This window comes from Chiloscyllium plagiosum, unplaced genomic scaffold (genome assembly GCF_037043375.1).
Source record: "Chiloscyllium plagiosum isolate Xiang-an unplaced genomic scaffold, Cpla_swu_hap1 HiC_scaffold_1, whole genome shotgun sequence".
Classification (NCBI taxonomy): Eukaryota; Metazoa; Chordata; class Chondrichthyes; order Orectolobiformes; family Hemiscylliidae; genus Chiloscyllium; species Chiloscyllium plagiosum.
Window position 1 is genome coordinate 133,668,766 of NW_028270139.1, and position 16,502 is coordinate 133,685,267.

The 16,502-nt window shown below is 41.6% G+C and overlaps 1 protein-coding gene across 2 annotated transcripts in view; it reads left to right on the forward strand.

Moving 5' to 3' along the window:
• The first annotated feature begins 319 nt into the window (after positions 1-319).
• The window catches only part of skor2 (SKI family transcriptional corepressor 2), a 171,990-nt gene continuing 155,807 nt past the window's right edge, over positions 320-16,502 (forward strand). For both annotated transcript variants that reach the window (XM_087994584.1, XM_087994589.1), the window contains exon 1: positions 320-452. The gene's annotated coding sequence lies outside the window, so the exon portion shown is untranslated. The remainder of the gene's footprint in view (positions 453-16,502) is intronic.

A 16,502-nucleotide genomic window follows, 5' to 3' on the forward strand; every position in this document is an offset into this window, starting at 1 on the left:
GACTATAAAGGATTGACAACATTGCCAGCAATGCTCACATCCCATGGAAGAATAAAATAAATCAATATTCTTCCAGGAAAATTAAGCCTTCAAGAGCCTAAATGGAAGAGGCTTTTAATGGCGCATTGTTAAACATCGGACTTTATCCAACAGGTGCTGCAGCTTCAACTTCTCATGTTTCACATTAATAATACATTCAGAAATAATAGCTTTGCTCACAATATCATTTTGAAAATATTGTGCTGAACCATAGCATTGCTTCCTTCAGCAAGGGATGAGGCTGGACACTATATGGACAGGCCATGCTGAGCTGGACTGTGTTGAAATCTCCTAACAAGTAGACTATGGAGAATGGAATTGTTCTGTGATCTAGGAGGTATGGATCAGAAACCCTGTAGGGAACTGACTTGAGTGAATGCTGAATGTCCCAGTTTGTTCTGTTTAGCTTCAAGGTAAATCCAATAATATCTTACTGGGGTAGATTACAGAGGGAACTGGGGATCTGTCATATTTATACCAAAGGCTGCATTGTTTAGCTCCCAGGATAATGTTGCATGCGGTATCGATTTTACAGAACTTTTTACAGAATAGTTGAATTCTGTATTTTCAAACAGCTGCCATTACAAGGCCCAGTTCAATCACAAACTGAAAATGTGTCCCTCTGTAGGTTGAGGTCAAATTCAGCCCATGGGGTTGTTCATTTTGCTACCTGCTTTTGTTTCACAGTCATGTTTGTACCTGGGTGGCCATGGAAAAGAATTGTACAGGGTCCCTATTACACTTGAGGCCTTTTATAACTGGTGGTCCTAGCTGGGATTGGGGTAACGGGTATTACTATTATTAAATTTTCTTTGTTTTAAGGTTAAATTCCTTATTATTTGTGCACATGGGGACACATTGAAAAAGGTTTACTGGTAACAGTGCTCTACTAACTTTACCTAAACTGGAAACTATCACGAACAGAGTATAAAATAGCAGAAACTGTGCAAACTGACACAAAACGAATCAAAATTCCTCCTTATGTTTGCTTCCACATAGAAAAAGACAACAATTTCTGAAAGCAGGTACACATTTTAAAAATTATTAGTGTTTAGTCTCAAATGTTTGCTTATCAAAAGTTGTTTTGGACTGTCAAATGCATTTTGTGCCAAACATAGATGTAGAAAATTAGACCTAGTGAAAAATCTCTAATTAGATGATTATTTGAAAGGGAGAATTGAAAAATTAAGCTGAGTAAAACTGACAAATTATTTCCTGGGCAGTCACTATTTATAATTGAGGTAGATTTCAGCCAGAGTTTAAGATCCATCACCATCATAAGAGAAAAACTGTCTCATAAAACTATGATGCATGCACTTCAACACGCAATGTTCAGAGCAGTGGCCAAGTGAAGTGTTAGCTCAGTTATAGTTGTATTTCAGCTTTCGCCAGCTGACACCCTCCCCTCATTGACAGTGAGATACCTTCTGGTGCAGTCAGGATTTCTTTAAAATATTGAAATCATTTCAACATAAAGACTTTCCAAAATATGAAGCAAAGCGTTACACTTCACTGGGGTAATGGACTGGAAATCGAGCTTTTCCCAGAATCATCACAAAAGTTAACAATTTTCAAAGGAATAGAGAATTCCCCCATTTACCCTGCCTTTTAGACTTAGGTTGACAGAGACAATGGACCAGGTTAAAAAGAATGACTTGTCATTACCAATAAATAGACTCTAATTACAGATAAACAATTTTGTGAACTGTCATTATATAGCTACTAGGTAAAACTTCCCTTATAAAACTCCACCCAGATATTTGACTTATTGTTGTCACATGTACCTAGGTACAGTGAAAAGTTTTGTTTTGTGTGCAATACAGACAGTTCATGACATACAAGGACATTCAAATCATAGGATGATTGAACCGAATGAGGCATACAAATTTACATCTGCACAGAAGGTGTACAAAAGCAAGATCAAAAGCAAGAAATTTGAGAGGTCCATTCAACACTGTAATAACAATGAGGAAGAAACTGTTCTTGAATGTGTTGGTTCACTAAAGTGGGTGTTATGGGTAGAGAGAAAGACTGGGAATGCAGATCAGTAGTCTCTGAGCTGAGATTGCTGAGCTGATCCTGTTGCTGATCGGATCTTTCTTCTCCAGGCACTTTCACTTGTTTGCAGGAAGCACTAGGCTACTCATTCACATATATAAAGGTCTCTGACTTATTAAGTAAAAGTGACAGCTTACATTAACTGATGAGGACAAATAAACTGGCTGCCATGAGGCTTTAGATTTTTTTTGTGCTGTAGATCAAAAATACCTCCTTGTCTTGTGTCAGTCCAACACCTTTTAACTTGGACTTTTATAACCCCCAAGTTGTTCTGCAACTGGGAGTCAACCTCACAGTTGTTAGCAATTAGGATGCCTTTGATATCAATAAATAGTCATCATCTAACAGACAAAGCAGCTACAGATTGCCATCCAAATCTTCATTTATATATATCCCTCTGTCCCAGCTTGATTAAAATGTAGCTTTCTGCACTGCTTGAACCAACAGCTGTGTAAACAGCACTTACAATGAGTGTCAATTTACGTGCTTTAAAAGAATTTGCAGCAATAGTGTCATAGAGACATACAGCACAGAAACAGACCCTTTGGTCCAACTCGTTCATGCTGACCAGATATCCTAAACTAATCTAGTCCCATTTGCCAGCATTAGCCAATATCCCTCTAAACACTTTTGTCCCCTTTAAATCTTTCCCCTTTCACCTCAAACCTGTGTCCTCTAGTTCTGGATTCCCCCATCCGGGGAAAAGACATTGTCTATTTATCCTATCCATGCTCCTCATGATTTTATAAACCTCCATAAGGTCATACCTCAGCTTCCGATGCTCCAGGGAAAATAGCCCCAGCCTATTCAGCCTCTCCCTATAGTTGAAATCCTCCAATCCTGGCAACATCCTTGTAAATCTTTTCTGAACCCTTTCATATTTCATAACATCCTTCCTATGAGAGGGAGACCAGAATTGCACACAATATTCCAAAAGTGGCCTAATCAATGTCCTGTACAGCCGCAACATGAACTCCCAACTCCAATACTCAATGTTCTGACCAATAAAGGAAAGCATACCAAACGCATTCATCACTACTCCACTTTCAAGGAGTAATGACCCTGTACTCCAAGATCTCTTTATTTAGCAACACTCCCCAGGACCTTACCATTAAGTGTATAAATCCTGCCCTGATTTGCCTTTCCAAAATGCAGCACCTCATATTTATCTAAATGAAACTCCATCTGCCACTCCTCAGCCCATTGGCCCATCTGTACTCCGAAGTAACCTTCTTTGCTGTCCACTATACCTCCAGTATTGGTGTCATCTGCAAACTTACTAACTATACCTCCTATGTTCACATCCAATTTATATAAATGGCAAAAAACAGTCGACCCAGCACCAATCCTTATGGCACTCCACTGGTCAGAAGCCTCCAGTCTGAAAAACAACCCTCCACCACTACCCTCTGTCTTCTACCTTTGAACCAGTACTGTATCCAAATGGCTAGCTCTTTCTGTATGCCATGTGATCTAACCTTGCAAACCAGGCTATTATGAGGAACCTTATCGAACGCCTTACTGAAGTCCATATAGATTACATCCACCACTCTGCCCTCATCAATCCTCATTGTTACTTCTTCAAAATACTCAGTCAAGTTAGTGAGACATGACTTCCCAAACACAAAGCCAAGCTTCCACAATCTTTTGTTTTTATATTAGTCCTTGTTCTAGTTCAGTCCACAATCAAAAATACTGAACACTGGTTCAGTTTCTTAGACAAGTACACCACTAGCTTTTTAATTCCTGACTCGTCGTCCTGCAACAAGGCTGTACCTAACTACCCAATCATTAACAACCGTTGCCATTTTGAAAGGTCTGGAAAAATCATTGGCTTGTTCACTTATTAGAATTGCCCTCAGCTTCTCACAGTCTGCTTGGCATTCTGCTGACCATGACTTATTTCTTTAACAAATTTGTTAAATTTATTTCTACTAAGCTGAAATTAGAAACAAATTTCCAATAAACCACATATTCATAGAGTTCTAGAGTCGTACAGCAGAGTAACAGACAGTTGGTCCAACTCATACATGATGATCACGTTCCCCAAACTAAATTGGTCCCACTTACCTACATTTGGTACATATCCCTCTAAAACTTGCCTATTCGTGCACCTGTCCAAAAGTCTTTCAAATGTTGTAATTGTACCTGCATCTACCACTTCCTCCTGCAGTTCATTCCCACATGCGAACCACTTTTGTGTGAAAAAGTTACCCCTCAGACCCCTTTTAACTTCTTCTCCTCTCACCTTAAACCCATGTTTTTTAGTTTTGAATTCCCCTACTTGGGGGCAAAGACCTTTGCTATTCACAATATCTGTGGCCCTCATGATTTTATAAACGTCTATAAGGTCATCTCTCAGCCTCCTATGTTCCAGTGAAGGAAGTCCCAGCCTCTCCACTCAAACCCTCCAATCCTAGACATCCTTGTAAATCTCTTCTGAACCCTCTCCAATTTAATAATATCCTTCCTCTAGCAGGATGACCACAACTGTACACAGCATTCCAAAAGTGGCCTTCACTAACGTCCTGTATAACCTCAACAAGACATCCCAACTCCTGTACTCAAAAGTCTGAGCAATGAAGGTAAACATCCTGAATGCCTTCTTAACCATCATAGAATATAGAACATAGAACATTACAGCACAGTGCAGGCCCTTCAGCCCTCGATGTTGCGCCGCCCTGTCATACTAATCTGAAGCCCACCCCACCTACACTATTCCATGTACGTCCATATGCCTGTCCAATGACGACTTAAATGCACTTAAACTTGGCGAATCTACTACCGTTGCAGGCAAAGCATTCCATACCCTTACATATTCTGCTTTGTATTTTAGTTTTAGATGCTGGGAATTCTATTACACCTTTACTTTCACTGTCCTTAGTAAAACTAATCCTTATCCTTCAATATGTCCTAGGTAAGTTACTCTTTCTTCTCCAAGTCCACTTTTGGCTAAAGCTATTACTGAGCCAGCCAATTGTAATTGCTTAACTATTTCTGCTACTTGTCTTACATGCTCTTTCCTTGTGTTACTATTTATCACAAGCTCATCTAATAAACTACAGAGTTATGAATCAAGTCATAGCTGAGGTTCATAAATCTCTGGAATATACCTTTAATTTAAATGGCATTACTTGACATTGGCATTACCTATCTGGTTTAACAAAAGCATATATTTCTTTAGTCCTTGACGTGAATGGAATTTGCCAGTAGTCCTTCAATAAATCAATCTTAAAAAGGAACGAGGCACTGCCAACCTTATTGATACAATCTTCTAACCAAAAAATTGGGTAAGAATCTGTTTCCATGACCCCATTCACCTTTCCATAATCTGTATGGAGTTTCCAGACCAACACTATTGGTACTTTGATTTGGTTCAATCAAGTGGTTTTTCAATATGTATTGAATCTCAGCTGATCTTGTATTTCTAGGCTCAATCCATAAGGACACTGTTTTATCAATCCTGCTTCTTCAACACTCACATTATGCCTAGCTAATGAAGTATTTCCTTGTTTATGGATTACCTGAATTTTTCTCAGTAGTCTTACAAGTTCCTCCTGTTGTTTTTTCCGAAATATGAGCACGTGTTTAACTGTCCCAATATTTCTCTGTTAGCTAGTGGAACTACTGGAGAGCTACTTTGAAAAAATGACTACCTCTCTTCCCACCTCAATCTTATTCTTTCTATCATCTTCCACTACTCATACTATCTGACACATCTTTTTTTTTATTTATTTGCTCATTGGACATGGGTATCACTGGCTGGGCCAGCATTTGTTGCCTGTCCCAAGTTACCTTTGAGAAGGTGGTGATGAGTTGCCTTCTTGAACCACTCAGAGTGGCATGGTAGCTTTCTGTTAGCACTGCTGCCTCACGGTGTCAGAGGTCCGGGTTCGATTCCTCCCTCAGGTGACTGTCTGTGTGGAGTTCACACATTCTCCCCTTGCCAGCGTGGGTTTCCTCCCAAAGTGCAAAGATGGATTGGCCATACTAAATTGCCCATGGTGTGCAGGCTAGGTGGATTAATCATGGGTAATGCAGAGTTACAGGAATAGAATGGCTGGGATGAGTTGCTGTTCAGAGGGTCAGTGTACACTTAGTGGACTGAATGGCCTACCTCTACATTCTGTGTGCTGTAGGCATAACATCGACTCTGTTGTTCCTCAGATGCTGCCCAAGTGAGAGAGTCCCATAGAACCCACTGCTCTTGAACTTCTAGGTGGAAGTTATCCTGTTCCTTACAATGATACTTTTTCAACATGTTTATGCTTATTCTTCTTTCTCCAATTAGGAATATATATCTCAATAACTCCAACTACTTTGCATGGACCATCACATTTTGCTTTCAGGATTTGCCTTATAAAAGCTACAACACCAACACTTCATCTCCCACTGGAAACATTTTAGCTGCTGAATATTTATTAATCCATTCCTACATTTTTGCTTGCGAAACTTTCAAGCACTCTTGTGGTAACTTCAATGCTCCTGTGAGTCTTTCTAGAATTGTGGCCGCATAATCTAATATTGAGGATTTGTCTTTTGATTCAAAGACTTCTAGGAGATAGTGGATGCTGGAGAGTCAGAGTCGATAAAATGTGGCACTGGAAAAACACAGCAGGTCAGGCAGCATCTGAGGAGTAGGAGAGCCAGTGTTTCGGGCATAACCCTCCATCAGGACTTCTCCCTAACCAATTTTAATAGACCTCTAGTCTCATGACCTTAAATTAATTCAAATGGGCTAAACTCAGTAGATGAATTTGGGGAATCTCTGGTAGCAAACAGTAAGAAATCCAATTCTTAGTCCCAATCCTGTGGGTATTCAGTACAATATATCTAAATCATGGTTTAGAGTGGCTAATGCTCTCTAAAGCTCCCCATGTTTGTAGATGATATGCATTTGACTTCAATTGTTTTATACTCAAACTGTTAATGACTTACTGGAAACTTTAGACATATAGTTAGAACCTTAATCAGATTTGAATGAACGTGGCTTACCTTGCTCACTTTGTCTTCTGATTTTCACCTCCACCCTCAGCACTTTCCTTTCTGTTCTGAGAAGGAGTCCAAGGAGCATTCCCAGCTCTCCATTCCTTACCTCGGCTAAGTGCTTTCCTTTCACTCTCCCTTTTTCTATTCCTTTTGAATTTATGAGTGTGATTGAGAAGAGGCCTAGTTTTATGGATTAATTCATAATAGTCAGCCATTATTGCTGCTTGCCTAGCAGTCAGGGGAGATGATGGTCTAGGAGTATTATTGCCAGCCTATACATCCAGAGACTCAAGCATGTTCCGGGGATCTGATTTTGAATCCCGCCATGGAATTTGAATAGAGTTTCTTTTAAAAAAAATCTGGAATTAAGAGTCTAATGATGACCATGAAACCATTGTCAATTGTCAGGGAAAACCCATTTGGTTCACTGATGGACTTTAGCAAAGGAAACTGCCATCCTTACCTGGTCCAGCCTACGTGTGACTCCAGACCCACAGAAATGTGATTGACACTTAACTGTGCCTGGACAATCAGGGATGGCAATAAGTGCTGGCCTAGCCTGTGCTGCCTTCAACCCATGACTGAACTAAAAGAAAAGTTGCAACTCTTCAGTTTTCTGCATAGGCTCTTATTAGTGAGGTTTTAAATTCATGGAGGAAAATAATCTCTCTAAGAGTTTCATTTGAGGGTTCAGCTTCTAATGCTTATATCCACCTGTCAAAATTATATTACATAATCTTTTTGAATTCAATATAATGCAATTCAATAGGAAAGCAAATGCAATGTAAGCATTCATTTCGAGCAGGCTAGAATATAAGAGCAGAGATGCTGAGGCTGTATAAGGCTCTGGTCAGACTGTATTTGGAATATTGTGAGCAGCTTTGCGCCCTGTATCTAAGCAAGGATATGCTTGCATTGGTGGGAGTCCAGAAGAGGTTTACAACAATGATACTGGGGATGAAGGACTTTTCATGTTTGAGGACTCTGGAACTGTACTCGATAGAGTTTAGAAGGATGGGTGGGGAGTAGACCTCATTGAAATTTACAAAATGTCGATAGGCCTGGATAGAGAAGATGCGGAGAAGATGTTTCCACTTGTAGGAGAGGCTAGGATGCATGAGCACAGCCTCAGAGTGAAAACACGATGCTTTAGAACTAAGATGAGGAGCAATTTCTTCAACCAGAGGTGGTGAATCTGTGGAATTCATTGCTGCAGAAGGCTGTGAAGGGCAAGTTATTGTGTGTATTTAGGACAGAGCAAGATAGGTTCTTGATCAGTAAGGGATCAAGGTTATGGGGAGAAGGCAGGAGAATGGGTTTGAGAAACATGTCAGCCATGATTGAATCATGGAGCAGACTCGATGGGATGAATGGCCTAATTCTGCTCCTATACCTTGTGATATTATGGCCTAAGATATGCTTGTTCTAGCTGTTTATTTGATTTTTTTTGCCTGCTTGCCTTCGGTACTAACTCATATAGAACCAATATAGTTTATTTTTCAAAATGTCCTCATCCAAGAAACCTCTTCTGACACTGAAACATAAATTTCCTGTGTTTTACCTGTCAACTTACTCTGTGTGAACTATATCCAGTCCTCTTCCAAGCTTAATGATCCTGTCAAATGACAATGAAAAATGACTTTATATCCTTTTCCTCAAATATTAGTAGACCCTGTGAAAAGCTTTTAAAATCCTTATTGGACATTTGATTATGACCAATATTTCCTCACTGAAGCCTAAATCAGTATCTGATGTTTCCTGTTTCAACTGCAGCATTTTAAGATTAAACTCATATTTTCCCTTTACAATTTTAATTTTAGTTTTCTTATTTCCATTTCCTGCTTTATCATTTCCATTTCCTGTCTTCTTAATTCTATTTGTGATTCCTCATCATTTTTCTGCTTGTTCTTTGTCTTTTTTTGTCATCTCTAGTTTCTTCCTCGTGCTCAAGTTGCTTTAACAGTAATTGAATGTCACGCCGTTCTGAATTTTCACTCATGGAGTACCTGGTCTCTCTTTTATTTCCTCTAAGCCCAAATGCCTTGCTAATACCTCAATTATCTCAACATTCCTTCCTCTGCCAGGCAAGTCTACCTCCAGTTTACCCACCAAATCAATCAACTTACTCTTTAAGGGTTCTCTTATGACTGCAAAGGACAATTCTGCCCTCTGCAGAAATTCTTTTGCCACTTCCAGTGCTATGTCTTTTATGCACTACAGAACCTAGTGTTTTCCTTCACCTGTGCTACTTACTAATATTACACCCAGATCCTCATTGCTTCTGTTTTAAGTTAATCCTAGAAGGATCCCCAAACTTTGGCATGCCTCACTGGGGTAGTGCATGAGAAATCAAAGCCCACAATTCCCTGAGTTTAACAAAAGTTTAAGGTTTTTAAGAATATGCAGATTTTCTCAAATTACCTGTCTTTTAAACTTAGGTTGACGGAAAGCACGGACTAGATTTCAGTTCTTAAAAGGAATTACTACTTATGAAAATAAGTACGTTCTAGCTACAGATAAAAAACTATGAATCATTGACATAAAATACTACTACTATCAATTGTTTTGTTAAATTGAAATATGCAGAATGTACGTTCTGATTGCAAACGAACGGGGTCCTGTGATTTAATATAAGCAGCTTCCAGTATGCACACTCGTATATAAATTTCAGTGCTGGCATGACAGTATTAGACTATACATCTTGACAACTGCTTAATCATATAAAACAACACCATAACCTTTCAACTGTTCACAACAGGCAGAGTACTGATTCCATTCAACCAGCGCATGCTTGCAGGACTCAGAACTTAGATGCGATTTTATGATTGGACTACACTTACTGAACTAACCAGAGTGTATCAAGACTTACATGAATAATCAATTTAAAATTTAAGGTAGGAGAAAATGAGGACTGCAGATACTGGAGATCAGAGGCGAGAGTGTGGTGCTGGAAAAGCACAGCGGGTCAGGCAGCATCCGAGGAGTAGTTATCAGGTGAACTCAAAATGTGGCTCGATTATACTTGTTAGAAGCTACTTATATTCATACACAGGGCAGAGTCTCTTGTAAGCAAAAGGATTTTGTTCAGGGATTTCAATTAAACAAAGTTTTGGGAGATAACTGTTCTTTGGTGCATTTCCCATAACACTGTGTCCAGTGATTAGATTCCTTTTGCCTCTACTGAATTTAAACATAAGCATTGAGGGTAACTGTTCCCTGGTACATTCTCTATGGCAACTCCTTAACCAATCAGAATTCACTTGCTGACCAATCCTTCGTCTTGCTAACCAGTCAGCACCCTATTTCTCAAGCAGGATACATTTTTATTCCCTTTGAAATTTAATATTCTTGCACCTGTCCTGATGAGTATAAGATGGAAAGTTTTAAGACATGACTTTTTTCAGCAACATCAATGTCCCATCGTTGCTGCTGGGTTAAAATACTGAAGTTCGCTCCTGAGCAGAACTGTGGATGTACCCACGCTACCTGGACTACAGCAGTTCAAGAAGGAAAGCTCACCAAGCAACCTTCTCAAGGGCAGTTAGGGATCACCACGATACTGGTATTATCAACAACATGTATATCCCATGAGTGAGTAAAGAAAATTACTGGGACATGGCAGAGGCTCAATATTCTACAGCCACAAAATACAAATGGACATGATGTAGACAGAGTCTGGTTAATAATTAAACAGAATCATTTTGTAATGTGTTGACCCTTGTGAACCACACATAGCTCAATATGATATACAGTACATGTACTAATCTGTTAGAAATTCTTTCTTACTCTGTACATTGTAAACAATTGGGATAAATTGGAGAATAGGAACTTAATTTCCCCTAATTCCCTACTCTTATCAAAATCTAGGTTTAAATATCTCCATAATTTTCCATATGTTTTGTTCCAATTTATTGCTAGATTTACATATGGTCAGTAAAAACAGTTAGGATTGTATTAAATATCTTGGTTATAGGCTCATCCCTGCCCACAATCAGACCCATTCCTACTTTGCAGTGGGTCCTGCCCAAAGACAGCAAGGTAGACAAACAGGAGGCTGGAAGAAAACAGCAAGCCAGGCAGCATTAGGAAGTGCAGAAGTCAACGTTTCGGGTGTAACCCATCTTCAGATGTGAACGGGTGTAAGGGGAGCTGCAGATAAAGGAGGTGGCAGGGGCAGGGTGTTAAGGTAGGAATAGGTCAACACAGGTAGAGGGTACAACCTGGTTGGGATGGGAGGGATGAATCCAGCTGCTGCCTGAGAGGAATAGAAGTGAGGGGGCGGGGCTGGGAAGGGAGTCGGGTGATGGGAAGGTAGGCTATTTGAAATTGGAGAACTCAGTGTTGAGTCTTCCAGGTTGTAGGCTACCCAGGTGGAAGATGAGGTGCTGTTCCTCCAATTTGTGGTTGGATTCCGTGTGGCAATGGAGGAGGTCAAGGGTGGTCGGAAAGAGAGTGGGAAGGGGAATTAAAATGGTGGTGACTGGAAGGTCCAGTCTGAGATGCTCAGCGAAACATTCCCGAAGTTTACGTTTCACAAGCATGTGCCTACTTGCACAATGCTGGTTTGGCCAGTGTGAGCACCTCATGACACTGATGCAGTTTTACTGTTCCACTATTTGGAATACATTCTCTGCCAACTCTGCCTCGTGGGATTGAACATCAAGCATCACTAGATCTCAGTCTGCCAGCTGTCTCTCAGTGCTCAAGCACTATGTTCTAGATCCCATCTACTTGCTGTATGTAAACATATTTTTCTCACTTTGCATTTGCTTCTTTTGAAAATTATTTTAAAACTGTACCTTCTTGTTCTCAATCCTTTTGTGTATCAGTACATTTTCTTCCTAACTACTCTGTCCAAGTCCCTCAGAATTTGGAAAACCTCTATCAAAACTCCTCTTAATCTCTCCTCTCGATGGAAAACAATATTTTCCAATCTATCTTCATAACAGAAGTTTCTCATCTTTAGAGTCATTCCTGTAAACCTCTTCTACACTATTTACAATATGTTTACATCGTCCTGTATACAATACTCCCGCTGAGCTCTAATGTGTCTGACACAAGTTCAGCCTAGCTTCCTTGCTCTGGTATACTGTGCCCCTATAAATAAAGCCCAGGATACTCTAAGCTTTACTAACTGTCCTCACCCCGTCCTATCACATTTAATGACTTATTCACATACACATAGAGGTCTCTCTGCTCTTGTATTCTCTTTAAACTGATACTCTTTACTGTATAAAAACAGCGATTGCTGGGAAAACTCAGCGGGTCTGGCAGCATAGAACATAGAACATAGAAGAATACAGCGCAGTACAGGCCCTTTGGCCCTCGATGTTGCGCCGATCCAAGCCCACCTAACCTATACTAACCCACTATCCTCCATATACCTATCCAATGCCCGCTTAAATGCCCATAAAGAGGGAGAGTCCACCACTGCTGCTGGCAGGGCATTCCATGAACTTACGACTCGCTGAGTGAAGAACCTACCCCTAACTTCAGTCCTATATCTACCCCCCCTTAATTTAAAGCTATGCCCCCTTGTAATACCCGACTCCATACGCGGGAAAAGGTTCACACTGTCAACCCTATCTAACCCCCTAATCATCTTGTACACCTCAATCAAGTCACCCCTAAACCTTCTTTTCTCTAATGAAAACAGCCCCAAGTGTCTCAGTCTTTCTTCATACGATCTTCCTTCCATACCAGGCAACATCCTGGTAAATCTCCTCTGCACCCGTTCCAGTGCCTCCACATCCTTCCTATAGTATGGCGACCAAAACTGCACACAATATTCCAGATGCGGCCGCACCAGAGTTTTATACAACTGCATCATGACCTCAGGACTCCGGAACTCAATTCCTCTACCAATAAAAGCCAGTACGCCATATGCCTTCCTCACCGCACTATTTACCTGGGTGGCAACTTTCAGAGATCTGTGTACATGGACACCAAGATCCCTCTGCTCATCCACACTACCAAGTATCCGACCATTAGCCCAGTACCCCATCTTTTTGTTATTCTTCCCAAAGTGAATCACCTCACATTTAGCTACATTGAATTCCATTTGCCACCTTTCTGCCCAGCTCTGCAGCTTCTCTATATCCTGCTGTAACCTGCCACATCCTTCCTCACTGTCAACAACTCCTCCGACTTTCGTATCATCCGCAAACTTGCTCACCCAACCTTCTAACCCCTCTTCCAGGTCATTTATAAAAATGACAAACAGCAATGGTCCCAAAACAGATCCTTGCGGAACACCGCTAGTGACGGCACTCCATGAAGAAACTTTGCCATCAACTACTACCCTCTGTCTTCTTCCATCCAGCCAATTCCTAATCCAAACCTCCAACTCACCCTCAATGCCATATCTCCGTATTTTCTGCAGTAGCCTACCATGGGGAACCTGTGGAGAGAAAGCAGAGTTAATTTTTCAGGTCCAGTTAACCCTTCTTCACAATTGATTGTAGCTAGAAAAAGATTGGGATGTATGCTGTAGATGGGTTGGGAGGGTGGGGATGTAGGAAGGAGTAAACAATAGGTGCAGATTGCGCACAATGAGAGAAAATAGCAGTTGAACAGACAAAGGAATTGGGGTGGCATAGCGGTTCAGTGGTTAGCAGTGCTGCCTCATAGTGCCAAGGACCCAGGTTTGATTCCAGCCTCAGGTGATTGTCTGTGTGGAGATTGCACATTCTCCCCGTGTCTGCGTGCGTTTGCTCCGGTTTCCTCCCACAATCCAAAGATGTGCAGGTTAGGTGAATTGGCCATGCTAAATTGCCTAAAGTGTTCAGGGATGTTTAGATTAGGTTAATTAGTCATGGGAAATCTAGAGTGATAGGGGAATGGGTCTGGGTGGGTTACTCTTCGGAGGGTCAGTGTAAACTTGTTGAGCCAAATGGCCTGTTTCCACGTTGTAGGAATTCTATAATTCCTAAAGAAATTAGTAAGGTTCAGCCTGGGGGAATCAATAGCTGCTATTAGAGACCATTAGTAGCTGACAATGGGATGGTAGTGGTAGCAGCCAATGTGATAACAAGCTGAAAATGTGTTGCTGGAAAAGCGCAGCAGGTCAGGCAGCATCCAGGGAACAGGAGAATCGACATTTCGGGCATAAGCCCTTCTTCTTATGCCCGAAACGTTGATTCTCCTGTTCCCTGGATGCTGCCTGACCTGCTGCGCTTCTCCAGCAACACATTTTCAGCTCTGATCTCCAGCATCTACAGACCTCACTTTCTCCTCATGTGATAACAAGGCCTGGTGTGTGGAGGTTGAGGTAAGGACATGGCCTAAAATGATTGAACTCAGTATTGAATCCCAAAGGCTACAGAGACCCCAAGCGGAAAATCAGGTACTGTTCTTCCAGTTTGCACTAAGCTTCACTGGAGCAGTGCCACAAGCCTGATACAGAAATGTTAGCCAGAGAACACAGTGATGCATTATAAGTCAGGCAGCTGAAAGCTCACAGTCATTTTTGCACGTAGGTGTGCTGCGTAGCAGTCACCCAGTCTGTGTTTTGTCTCCCAAATGTAGTGGGGACCACATTGTGAACAGTGAATACAGTTGACTAGGTTGAGTGAAGTGTAGGCAAAGTGCAGCTGCACCTTGAAAGTGTGTTTGGGGCCTTGGATAGTGAGGAGGGAGGAAGTAAACAGGCAGGTGTTACACCTTCTGCAATTGCAGGCAAAGGTGCCATGGGACTGTGGGGGCATGTTAAGAGTGGAGGAGGAGTGGACTAGAGTGTCATAGAGTCATAAAGATATACAGCATGGAAACAGACCCTTTGATCCAAGTCATCCATGCCTACTAGATATCCTAAATTAAGCTAGTCCCATTTGCCAACATTTAGCCCATTTGGTTCTAAACCCTTCCTATTCATATGCCCAATGCAGAAACTTTTTAAATGTTGTTATTGTACCAACCTCCACCACTTTCTCTGGCAGCTTATTCCATCCGCGCATCATCCTCTGTGTGAAAAAGTAGTGTGCTAGATCCGTTTTATATCTTTCCCCTCTCACCTTATGCCCTCTAGTTTTGGACTCCCCTACTCTGGAAAAAAGACCTTGTCTATTCACCCTATCCATGCCCCTCATGATTTTATATACTTCTACAAGATCACCCCTCAGCCTCTGATGCTCCAGGGAAAATAGTCCCAGCCTAATTCAGCCTCTTCTATTAGCTCAAACTCTCCAACATCCTTGGCAACATCATTGTATATCTTTTTTGAATCCTTTCAAGTTTCACAACATCTTTCCTACAAGAGGGAGACCAGAACTGAACACAGTATTCCTGAAGGGAATGCTGATAAGGGAGGGGTGGGGACTGTGTGTGTGGTGGTAGCATAAGTGATGACTGATGATCCTATGGATATGGGTGCTGTTGAGATGGTAGGTGAGCATGAGGAAGACTCTATTGCTGTTATGAGAGGGAAGAGATGGGGTGAGGATGGAAATGCAGGGGATAGCTGGACATGGCAGAGGAAATCCTCGTTTGAGGAAGAAGGTGGACATTTCTGAGGCTCTCTTGTAGAAGCTTAATTCATCAGAACAGACGAGACAGAGACAGAGGAACTGGGAGAATGGAATAGAGTCTTTACAGGAAGCAGATGTATAATCAAGGTAACAGTGGGAGTTAGTCTATTTATAGTGGATATTGGTAGCCAGCCTCTCCACAGAAAAGAAAACAGAAATATCAAAGATGGACCAGGTGAAGATGAAAAACTGGAAGCGAAATTGCGAAACTTTTCCTATTCCAGACGAGAGAGGGAAGTAGTGTTGATGATGTCATGGAGGTACTGGAGAAGGAGTTGTGTGTGGGAGCCAGAATAGGAGTGAAACATGGAGTATTTTATGTACCCCACAAAGAGACAGGCATAACTGGGATGCATGCAGCTACCCATGGCTACCCATTTGACCTGAAGAAAGTGGGGGGGGAGTTAAAGAAGAAGTAATTCAGTGTGAGGATGAGCTGAGCCAGGGGGAGGAGGGTGGTGGTGGATGGGCACATTGCCGGCCTTTTTCCAAGGAAGAAGCAGAGAGCCCTGAGGCAGCCCTGATGATGGGGGATGGATGTGTAAAAGGATTGCACGTCTCTTTAAAGGTTGGCAACTGGGATTAAAAAGCTGCAACAGGGTCACTTTCTGCACAGGGCCAGATACCAGCTCACAGACTGGACCAGGCTACATCCAAGGCTCACTTAGCGTTCATTCACTTGGCATGTATTTGCATTCAAAGTTTGTGAGAAGATTTGTACCTCGGGTGCTCGTTGCTCTGGTTCTGTTCGCCGAGCTGGAAGTTTTTGTTGCAAACGTTTCATCCCCTGTCTAGGTGACATCTTCAGTGCTTGGGAGCCTCCTGTGAAGTGCTTCTGTAGTGTTTCCTCCGGTGTTTATAGTGGTCTGTCCCTGCCGCTTCCGGTTGTCA